General features: G+C 46.9%; 1 long non-coding RNA gene across 1 annotated transcript; it reads right to left on the bottom strand.

Annotated features, from left to right (window-relative positions):
- Positions 1-5,079: 5,079 nt before the first annotated feature.
- On the bottom strand, positions 5,080-8,694 carry LOC144169734 (uncharacterized). Its single transcript, XR_013322510.1, has 4 exons — positions 8,531-8,694; positions 8,190-8,335; positions 7,975-8,097; positions 5,080-6,907 (listed from the first exon to the last, which is right to left on the bottom strand). It is a non-coding gene; the product is annotated as an uncharacterized LOC144169734 (long non-coding RNA).
- Between the last annotated feature and the right edge of the window lie 1,054 nt (positions 8,695-9,748).

The raw sequence follows: 9,748 nt of genomic DNA, 5'->3' as shown, positions 1-9,748 counted from the left end.
CACAAAACTGCAGTGATCCCACAGGCAACCACCGCAGCTAAACGAATGGGTCATTAATAGGCGCATCAATCATCTTGAAGCAGTGATGGTGCCGGTCGTTTTCTTTCTTTCTTTTTTTTGTCGCTGAGCTTGTGCCTCCCCAGCATTGTAGCATTACGTGTTGCTTATGCTTTAGCAATCTGTACCGCTTATTCCTCTTCTGTATTATGGTGCTCATTGCTGCTTACTCTTTCCTAGGTGCACGCGCGGAGCATCTGCCCGTGCGGCCTCGGCCGCTGCTTTGGCGCAGATATCGCGGCCAACTACATACGACTAACATTTCGCTGATTCGGACAGAGCTGGAACACTGGCGTTGATACCGGCGCTAAAATTTGCCATAGCTGCCCGGTGCTCACCGTTATGAGTTGACGAACATATCAACTGCGTCAGCATGTTTACGCGAGCCGAGCCGTGCCGAGCCGTGCCGTGTTTACGCGAGCGTGAGCCGCGTGTTTACAACTGAAATCATAACCATTCACTGTACCCGCCTTTAACTAAAACTCGCAGCCCAGGGTCACGCCTGTTATGTGCCCAACGCCATTGCTGGAAACATCGGACGGGTCCGTTGCGTTCGCTAGCTCCTCCCGGACGCAGTAAACATCGTTTGCGGCGTGTAGCTGGCGACCGCGTTTTGAGGTTTTCTTAGACAAAAAAGAAAACGAGCCAATATATCTCCCACCTCCCTAAAACCGTTAAAACGAGCGCGCTGGTTTGAGCAATCAGTCATCGGAGCGTAGCACGGGCGTACAGGGTAGGGCGCAAGCGACGACACACAACATCCGATAAATGCCTCTAGTGGCCGTAGATACAACTTCATTCAATTTGAAAAAAAGTAGTTTTTGGTAGCGCGCTCAGATTACAGCCAAGACGGTTTTAATCACAAGAAGGAGAAAAAAGCCACCAGGTGGCCGAGTCGTGTTGACGTGCGGTGCATGGGCTCCCGTTTTACACTCGTCAATCTTCGGTCAAATCCGCCATCCGGTGGATTACTTGGCACTGCGCGATTCCTCTCTACAAGCGGCATCTAATAAGCCTACACTGAAGTGGGTGAGTGGACCACAAAGAATTTTACGACGACTTGAAATTCTGAAGTGAGGCCTGTCATGAAAGTATAGAACTCACGAGCGAGCATAGCAGCCACTTGCGCGTGCACCGGAGCCCGCCGTGGCCGAACGTGCACGTGCACGTGCTCGCTCCGCAGCCGCCCACCGCCACAGAGAAACGCTTCCGAACTCCCGGCTCGCCAGCGACGGCCGCTCGGCCGCCCTCTGAAAGGATGGCTGCCTCTGCGGAGCCAGCGAACATGGACATCGGAACTATCCCCACCAGCATCGAGGGATCCCAAGATCATTATCACCAAATCGACCAAAGCACAGGCCGCACCATCATCGCCGTTCAGGGAGCCGAGCCCCCGCCGACGGACGCACACGATGGCTGGCAAGTCGCCGGTAAACGACTCCGGCAACGAAATACCCCCGCACCCAACGGTAAGCCAACAACCATCCTCAGAGCGCCCACTACACATCGCGCCACATATGCGAAAAGAGTGACGGCCCGAATCACCAAAGCAGCTCGCATGCCCCACGTGCTTCCGAAAGGAGGCTACACAATCGTTATGCGCCCACGAGGGGGCCTCAACATTGCCCGCACCGAGGCATCAGCTATCATGTCGGCCGTTTTTGCGGCGGCAACAATATCACCACTAGAGTCAAAAGAGGACACGATCTGCACCAACGTGGCCCAAAATATCATTGTAATTAGCACCCCCAATGAAGCAAGGGCCGAACGATACGTCGGAACACGTTGCCTCTGCATCGGGGGACGGGCGCACGAAGTCAGCGCGTACCATTCAGCCCCGAACGGAACAACCAAGGGGATTATTAGAGGTATTGCTGTTACGGACTCTCACGAAGAACTACAAGCAAACATCATCAATGAAGCCAACCCACTGGCATTGGAAGCGCACCGCATCGGAAAGTCGACCACTATCATAGTAGTATTTGAAGGAACCAAAGTTCCAAACTACATCAAATACGGCTCTATCCTAGTCAAATGCAGTCTGTATCGCCAACATTATGAAGTGTGCCGGCAGTGCGGGAAAATTGGACACCGCACAGACGTGTGCCCTTTCCCGGACGTCAAAATATGCTACGCATGCAATGCACCGAACCCTGACCGAGACCATGAAAAAGAATGTTCACCACGATGTAAACTGTGCAACGGCCCACATCCCACCGGAGTAGCGGGATGCAAGAACCGCTACAAGATTCCATACATTGTAACGCGTCGCCGCTGGGAACGAAAGCGCGTGGAACAGCAGCAGCCGTCATTAGGCCTAGCGGACTTCCCGCAGCTGCAGCCACAAGAGCAGGCGCGAGCGTAGGTGCAAGCGCCAGCTTCGGGCCGACGGAGCCGCTCACGTCATCGCAGCAGCAGTCGCCGCCGCTCGGCCAGCCGCCGCCGCAGCGCCAGTCGCAGCGCTAGTCGGAAAGGTCTAGCGGCGCGCTCAAAAGAGCGAGTGGCGTGGGCCGACGTAGTCAAGCCGCCAGCTCCCAAACCGCAAGCACCCAAGCCAACACCTCCACTGGTGAAACCCTCACCGAATCCAGAAATGATCGCCCTTCGAGCAGAGAATGACCGACTAAAACGCCAGGTCGCGGAACAAGACGCCCGCATTGCTGAAATGAACAGAAAGCTGGACCAACTGATCGCCCTCCAGCAACAACCACCGACACCCACCCAAGATGCGCCTGCTGAAGAAATTGTCGACGAGGATTCGGAAACAGATGAACCCGAACCCCAACTCAAGAGAAGAGCCACTGACACACCCAAGGAGGGGAAGCTGAAAGCAGCCTTTCGCCGCCTCGAAGAACGTTTCAACGGGAATGAAGAACGATTCAACCAACATGCGGAATCAACCAACAAGCGTCTAGCAGCACTCGAAGCTACCACTGCAACTATCATCACACGCCTCACGACGCTCGAACAGACGTGTCAAGCCATGCAACACAGCACTCAGGCGATACAAGAAACACTCGTACAGATGCAAGCAGCCATCGCTAAACTCGGCTCCGGAACGCACTACCCGCAACCCAACCAACGCCCCACATGGCCAGAGCAGCATTAGCCCGAGAACTAGTTGTCTGGCAATGGAACGCAAACGGTTTTCAGCGCAGACGAGCAGCCCTACAACAATACATCAAACAGCTCCCACGATCACCAGATGTTATCCTACTCCAAGAAACGCATAGTGAGATCCCTCCGACTTTTCCGGGGTATCGCTCCCACGCCAGCCCACCTAGCGCCCGCGTCGTAGGCAAAGGGGCCGGTCAAGGAGTCTGCACTCTGGTGAAGAAAGGGATCACCTATGTCGAACACACGCTCCTAAAGAACAGCGCCATCGAATACTGCGCGGTGGAACTCATCACTGGCAAGAAAAAGAAGGAGAGTACCTTTGTAGTCAACACATACAGCAACCCCAAGCACTTCCAGCAAAGGTTCCGAACCCTGATTCACAAGACAAGTCAACTGGCTCATGGCAACACAGCATTACTCTGCGGCGACTTCAATGCCTCTCACACGAACTGGGGCTACCCCAAGACAAGCGCCAAGGGACGCAGCCTGCTGGAAGATGCTACAGACGCCGACTACCACTTACTCAACGACCCAACGGCACACACCCGCCTCGGAACATCCACGCAACGCGACACTAACCCCGACCTCACATTCTCCAATAGAGCTGGAATCCGTTGGAGGAATACCGGGGAAACGCTAGGCAGTGACCACTGCATCATAGAAGTCACAATACCACTACGATCTGCAATGCAAACACCTTCCCCCAAGGTGCAACGCATAACTGACTGGGTCAAATTTCGCAGAGAATTGGATAACATCCCAACACAAGTGGACGACATAGAGAAGTGGACGCAGGCCCTTAACGGAGCGGCCCAGGCAGCCACCACTGACATCGAATACGACGACTCAATCTCTCAAATTGACAGCCGACTGGCACACCTACTTGAGGCAAAGAAATCTCTGCAAAACAGATGGAGAGGGCAACGGCACAACCGAAAGCTCCGCAAGAGGATTGCGATACTCAACCGAGAAATCGAGAGACACTGTGCGGTCCTCTGCCGCCAACAATGGCATGCGGTATGCCAAGAAGCTGATGGACAAATGCACAAGAGCCGCACCTGGAACCTCCTACGCCACTTGCTAGACGAGAACAAGACCAAAGGCTCGCAGCGCCATGGGCTCGCCCGTACCCTTCATCGGGCCAAACAAGAGCTTGGCGAGTCCGAACTATGCAGACGACTGAATGACAAGTACCTGCCTGTCACTCCCAACGAACCTCTCCCAGACTACACGGGGGGAAGCAATGCTCTCCTACACTCTTAATCTGGTTCCACGTAAGATCCACTTAGTAACTGGAACTTTTTTGCAAAAAAGTTCCAGTTATATAATTGGAACCGTGTTCCACATATCCTGAAAATTAAGTGGAACAGTGCACCACATATTTTTGCAACTAAATTATGTGGATCGGTGTTCCAAATAAAAGTATGCGGATCACTGTTCCAAATAAAAGGGTAGTTTAAGTTACTGGAACATTGATCCATGTAAAATGATTATGGAATTTATCCGGTGCGCCGTTCCAGGTACCTTCAGACCAGCTGTTTATATAAAACGGTGTTCCTATAGACATTGGGAAGCTGTCTATGGGACTCCACTTTTCCAATATTTCTGCTTTCCTGTCGGTATACACCGAGGTCATATGCCAGGCTGGCGGATGCATTGGTATCAGCAGGAAACCGCAAGCACCATTTTAACACAGCCTTGATATATGACCCGCAGCTATACCAACAATTGGAAAGCAGAAACCACTGCAGCAGTGTGGTCCCTGACAGTTCCCAACAGTTGCCTATCGGAGCACAGTTCTATATAAATGTTGGCCCGAGGCACCTAGAGCGGCACACAGTCTTTGGCTTCACCCGCAGAATCCTGTTCTGGGCTTCAGCTGCATGTAAAAGAAACAATATACTTGCATTAAAATACGCACGAATCAAACTATTATGACTCATACACTGCTTTTCAACATACTATACAACTTTATTGCGTGTTAGTATTCATACATTTCAGATTTGAATAGCTGTCTATTTTAAATTGCACAAAAAACGACCAACGTACAAGGAATAAATACCATAACGATAACACTATAGGCTCCAAGTGGCATTTTCACATATTCACTTGTACTCAAAAACATGGTTAATAAAGACGGTATTAGGGTCAACTGCTCCACAAATAAATAGACGTGTGCGTCTACCGCGGCACTGACACAGACATTATACAACAGTGAGCATCAAATATGCTGTCTTATCAGATAAACCAAGGTAATTCAAAGGCGGAATTACTCATTGCGCTTGCCATACTATGTTTACGCATAACTGTTTGGGAAAATGCAGTTTGCTATTAAATTGTAGGGATAGGCCTAAAAACAAGCCATACATGGTTGTATTATCACAAACCTACAACAGTGCAGTGCAAGAGTTTAGGAAAACAACGCTCGTGCCAATATTAACGATAAAACATTTTGACACGAGAGGTCACATGCGACAGTATGCCACAATTAAAAAATGATTATTAAAGATAGTAGCTTCCTGACACCAGACGTAACTGTAACATCAAGCTATTTGTAGGCAAAATAGACTTTATGAGCGTCCTGAAAAGGCCTTTGACTTAAGGCACGTTACTTGACCAAACAATTTGTAGTTGTTTAAAATAATTCATCCCAGGAAATCTCACAAAAGCCAGCGTGAATCTTATATAATTTTGCAAACCAGGTAGCTGGAAGCATGTTACACATTAAAATTTAACAAGCAGACTAATTATATACGTCATCAATTCAAGCGGGAACAAGTCAGACATCCTTAAGAAGCAAACAAGCCAGTGTTGAATCATCCAGGGACCATTTTTACAAAGCAGACTTGAAAGCATTTTTTCCAGCCTCAACGTTTTACCGTTTTACCTTAGGTAAAATTCACAGTTGCGTGCTATAAAAACCCTCCCGTCTTGTTGTCAGTGTAATTGCGACCAAAGCCCTGCTTCTGCCAAGCAAGAAATGCAACTTTGTTCAAAGGAGAAGACTTGTTCAAGCCAAATACGAACATTTTAAATTCTTCTACGGCATGGGTGTCGGCTCACTTACAGTACTAAAATTTATCAATGAAGGCGGAAGCCATCTGCGTATATAAGCACTGTCACTTTTGCATCAGCAGCAGCACTGCCACGAAAAAAAAATCTCATGAGCTACACGTGAATAATAGGACGTTACAATGCGGTGCCATGAACTACATTAACACCCACTATAGATTCAAAGACAGCCTGCGCATTGTGCCAATGATGAGAAATAAGGCACCACTTCAGTGTTCAGTTGACATGAAACTTGCATGTGCCAGTAACTTAAACCTCTTCATCTGATTTCACCCCCTTCATGCCTTTCATCTGACCTCCTTCATGCTTTTCAAGAGATACTTTAACCTCTACCAATAATTTAAAATCCCAAGTAGAGCTGAACACTTCAAGTATTTCAACAGAGACTCCAACTTAAATGACACCAGGCCACTGTCAAATTTCTCATGCTTTCCAAGAACTCCCTGCAAAAGTCCCAAGAACTCTTCAAAGGCACACAACCATAAGAACATGATGACACGATGAAAAAGATGACATATGCGGCGAAGAGGATGACCACATCCTGAAGTGACAATGCAGGCGGCGAATCCGTGATGTGTTTCTTGCGGGCAACATTGATGGCGCCAGTCCCTTCTCTCAGAATAACCGGGCCTCGAGAAGACTTACTGCTCACCTCATGTACCTTCAAGGAAACAAGAATATTTTGTTACATGGTTGCTTTAAATGAGTGAGTTGCTTAGGCTCTTTTATAACACAGTAATTGATTTAAAATCAGTGATTTCTTGGTTTTTTTCTGGGAGTGCTGCTAAAGGTGAAAGTGCGCTAAACAATATCACCACATACAATCAATGAAATTGCCCTGATTCTGAAAAGTATCCCACCTTGCTGCATCGGTATCCTGAATATAAGGTTTTTTTAATCCTTGAGAGGTTTCGTTTATCAATGAAATAATAATTACTATAACCACCTTTCGGCATTATGTTTTACACACCTTCTCTCTGCAAAAAATTTTCTCTGTACTGTATAATGTGCTCCGTAGAATGCTGTAGTGAGGCTGGATTAATATAACTTACAGCTAAACGATGTTTCTACCACAAAGAAATAAATGGCTAGTCATAGGAAATCATAAATATCGCACTGTGGAAGAAATTTTTTTGGGAATAATTTCCACCTAAAATATTTGCCTCTCGATATGTATTACCTCCATGGTTCGTAGTGGTATGAGGCAGAAGTTGAGCTGACTAATACTGAACTAGGCTGTCGCACAATTTTCTTATAAATGACAACTATAGCACATTTTCTTGCAGACGACACTTTCTGTGCTCTAAACAATTCCCTTAAAAAAAATTACCCCTTATTTAACCACCTGTCAAAATCCAATGCAAGCATTACTCATGCTACGGCTGTATTTGGGAGTATTATTGGTGCTACGGGCGTATTAAAATCGAGAAATTTAAATCGTCAGTTGCCACCGTATTGTTGTAGCAGCAACCACGTTGGCCGTGTCCGTGGTGCTGGCAAATCACAGCAACAACTCTCAAGGCGTAAAAGCTAAACATTTACAAAACTTAAATACAAAATAGCGGGTTTTTTTTTTTTTTTTTTTGGCCACTGTTGGACCATCCGTAATAGGCGGAATGTGAACACAATGGCCAATATTGGCGTTCACGATAACTTGTTAACAGTGAGATTTTATTAGGATGAACAGCCCCAGAAATTGAGTCCCGCAATAACAAAATGCCAGCTTACCCAATCAAAATTAAGACCCGGGTGTTTCTGCCAGGGACGTCTCAAAGTGCACTTCCAGGAAAGTTTCGCTAACGTGTTCCGAAAAGCTCCTACTGTCACCTTGAGCCACAGGCCAAGCTGTCACTGAAAAGAAGTTCAAGTTTCAAACCATTAGTTACAAAGAAACTACCTAAAAACGCGCCATGAAAGACCAAAAAATTGCAGTGCGTACTTACTTGTAGAATGCAATGATTTCATCCCGTGCAAGAGCTTTAATGTGTTGCCTTCTGATGAAACACTTCCAAGAAGGGGTCCAAATACAATTAAAATGGCCATATGCATTCCTTGTACAGCTGTTTTAGGTCTGTCTTCGCCCTATTGCCTAGAAAATAAACAGTACAAAAATATCAGAGAATAAATTTATGCCTTGCTTCACCCAGGGAGCACGAGAAAATATTGAAAAATGTCTGATTCAATCCACGAAAGTCGAATGTCTTTTTCACAGCGGAAGCCCTGGTAATCTTTTCTTGCTAAACAATTTGAGATATAAAAATATTTGAACATACTTTAAGCTCACCTGTCCTTGGTCTATGCGAACTGGTGAATATCTGCACAATATGCACGACTCAAAAGGTACTCTTTTGTGGCTTATGAGCTCCACAGGGCATTCATAATCCGCCACACTCTTTCCGACGACCCTTCAGCATGCCGAAGATGTCTTCAGCCAGTAAATGCCACAGCCATGACTTCGCAGGAGCATGTAAAGAATGGAAATAATTTGTTTTCATTTTTTTTTGCAGAGGAACAAAAAAATTTGTCACAACCTATGAGTGGAGGGCCAAATGTCTCCACTAGTCAGCCACAGACTCTTTCTGAACAGGTCATAGAGTATGAATACAGAATGTAGCAATCTGCTTTTTGCAGTAGAATTTCTACGTTCAAAGGAGAACTAAAATGGATTAATGTTTGGTGCACATCATGATTCAACAACTTTGTACCTGAGCGTTTCGAAAATTATTCCAACTCTCTAGCTGCCACTGACATTGATAGCATAAAATGGCAGGAATGAATTATTTTCGAACTTACTTTGTGACGTTAAAACTTCTAATAGTCCACACGTGAGCTTTATGGGTAATTATTCTGAGGTCTCAGGTTACCACTGACATTGACAGCATAGAAACGGCTCCACACTTTCTGCGTGTTTCCACCCGACTTACCCTCCACAAAAGGAACGTTACTACGCTGCTGCTCAGACAACCACTTTCCCTTGCATTTCACTACACGTCAGGGAGCCAACTAAAGTTGACTAGTGTAAATAGACCATCTGAATTCATCGAAGGCATTGGAAGAAACAGGGAACAACTACACACACAGCACAGATAAACGTAAGCAGTGCTGCCGCCAACGTCTTGAACGCACATCAACATTAGGCGGAATACCGTGAGTAGCACAGTAAATTTATGGCTCTCAGAAAACCGACACAACGCAATTAACCCATAAGTTTGAAAATACCGATAATTCTAAAGACAGACGCTCCGACAAACAAGCCGTGCAGTGTGTGCGCGCGAGACAATAGCGTGCGACTAACCCGAGAAGATTCAGTACCGCTGACAGGTACAGCAACCGTCAATATACAACTAAGCAACACCACACCATAAGGGGACATGCAGACTCGAGAAATGCGCGCACCAGCAACTTTCTAAATAGCACGAGCTAACGTATGCAGTCAGAAATGTCAAGCCGACTCTGACCCACAAACACACAAGCTTAAGTGAATAACGGCCGCAAACGTTTC

The sequence above is a fragment of the Haemaphysalis longicornis genome, unplaced genomic scaffold, assembly GCF_048455015.1.
Source record: "Haemaphysalis longicornis isolate Haplotype H1 unplaced genomic scaffold, Haemaphysalis longicornis Haplotype H1 scaffold_2, whole genome shotgun sequence".
Taxonomy (NCBI): domain Eukaryota; kingdom Metazoa; phylum Arthropoda; class Arachnida; order Ixodida; family Ixodidae; genus Haemaphysalis; species Haemaphysalis longicornis.
The sequence above is the reverse complement of the archived record's forward strand: the minus strand, read 5'-3'. Positions and strand labels throughout refer to the sequence as shown.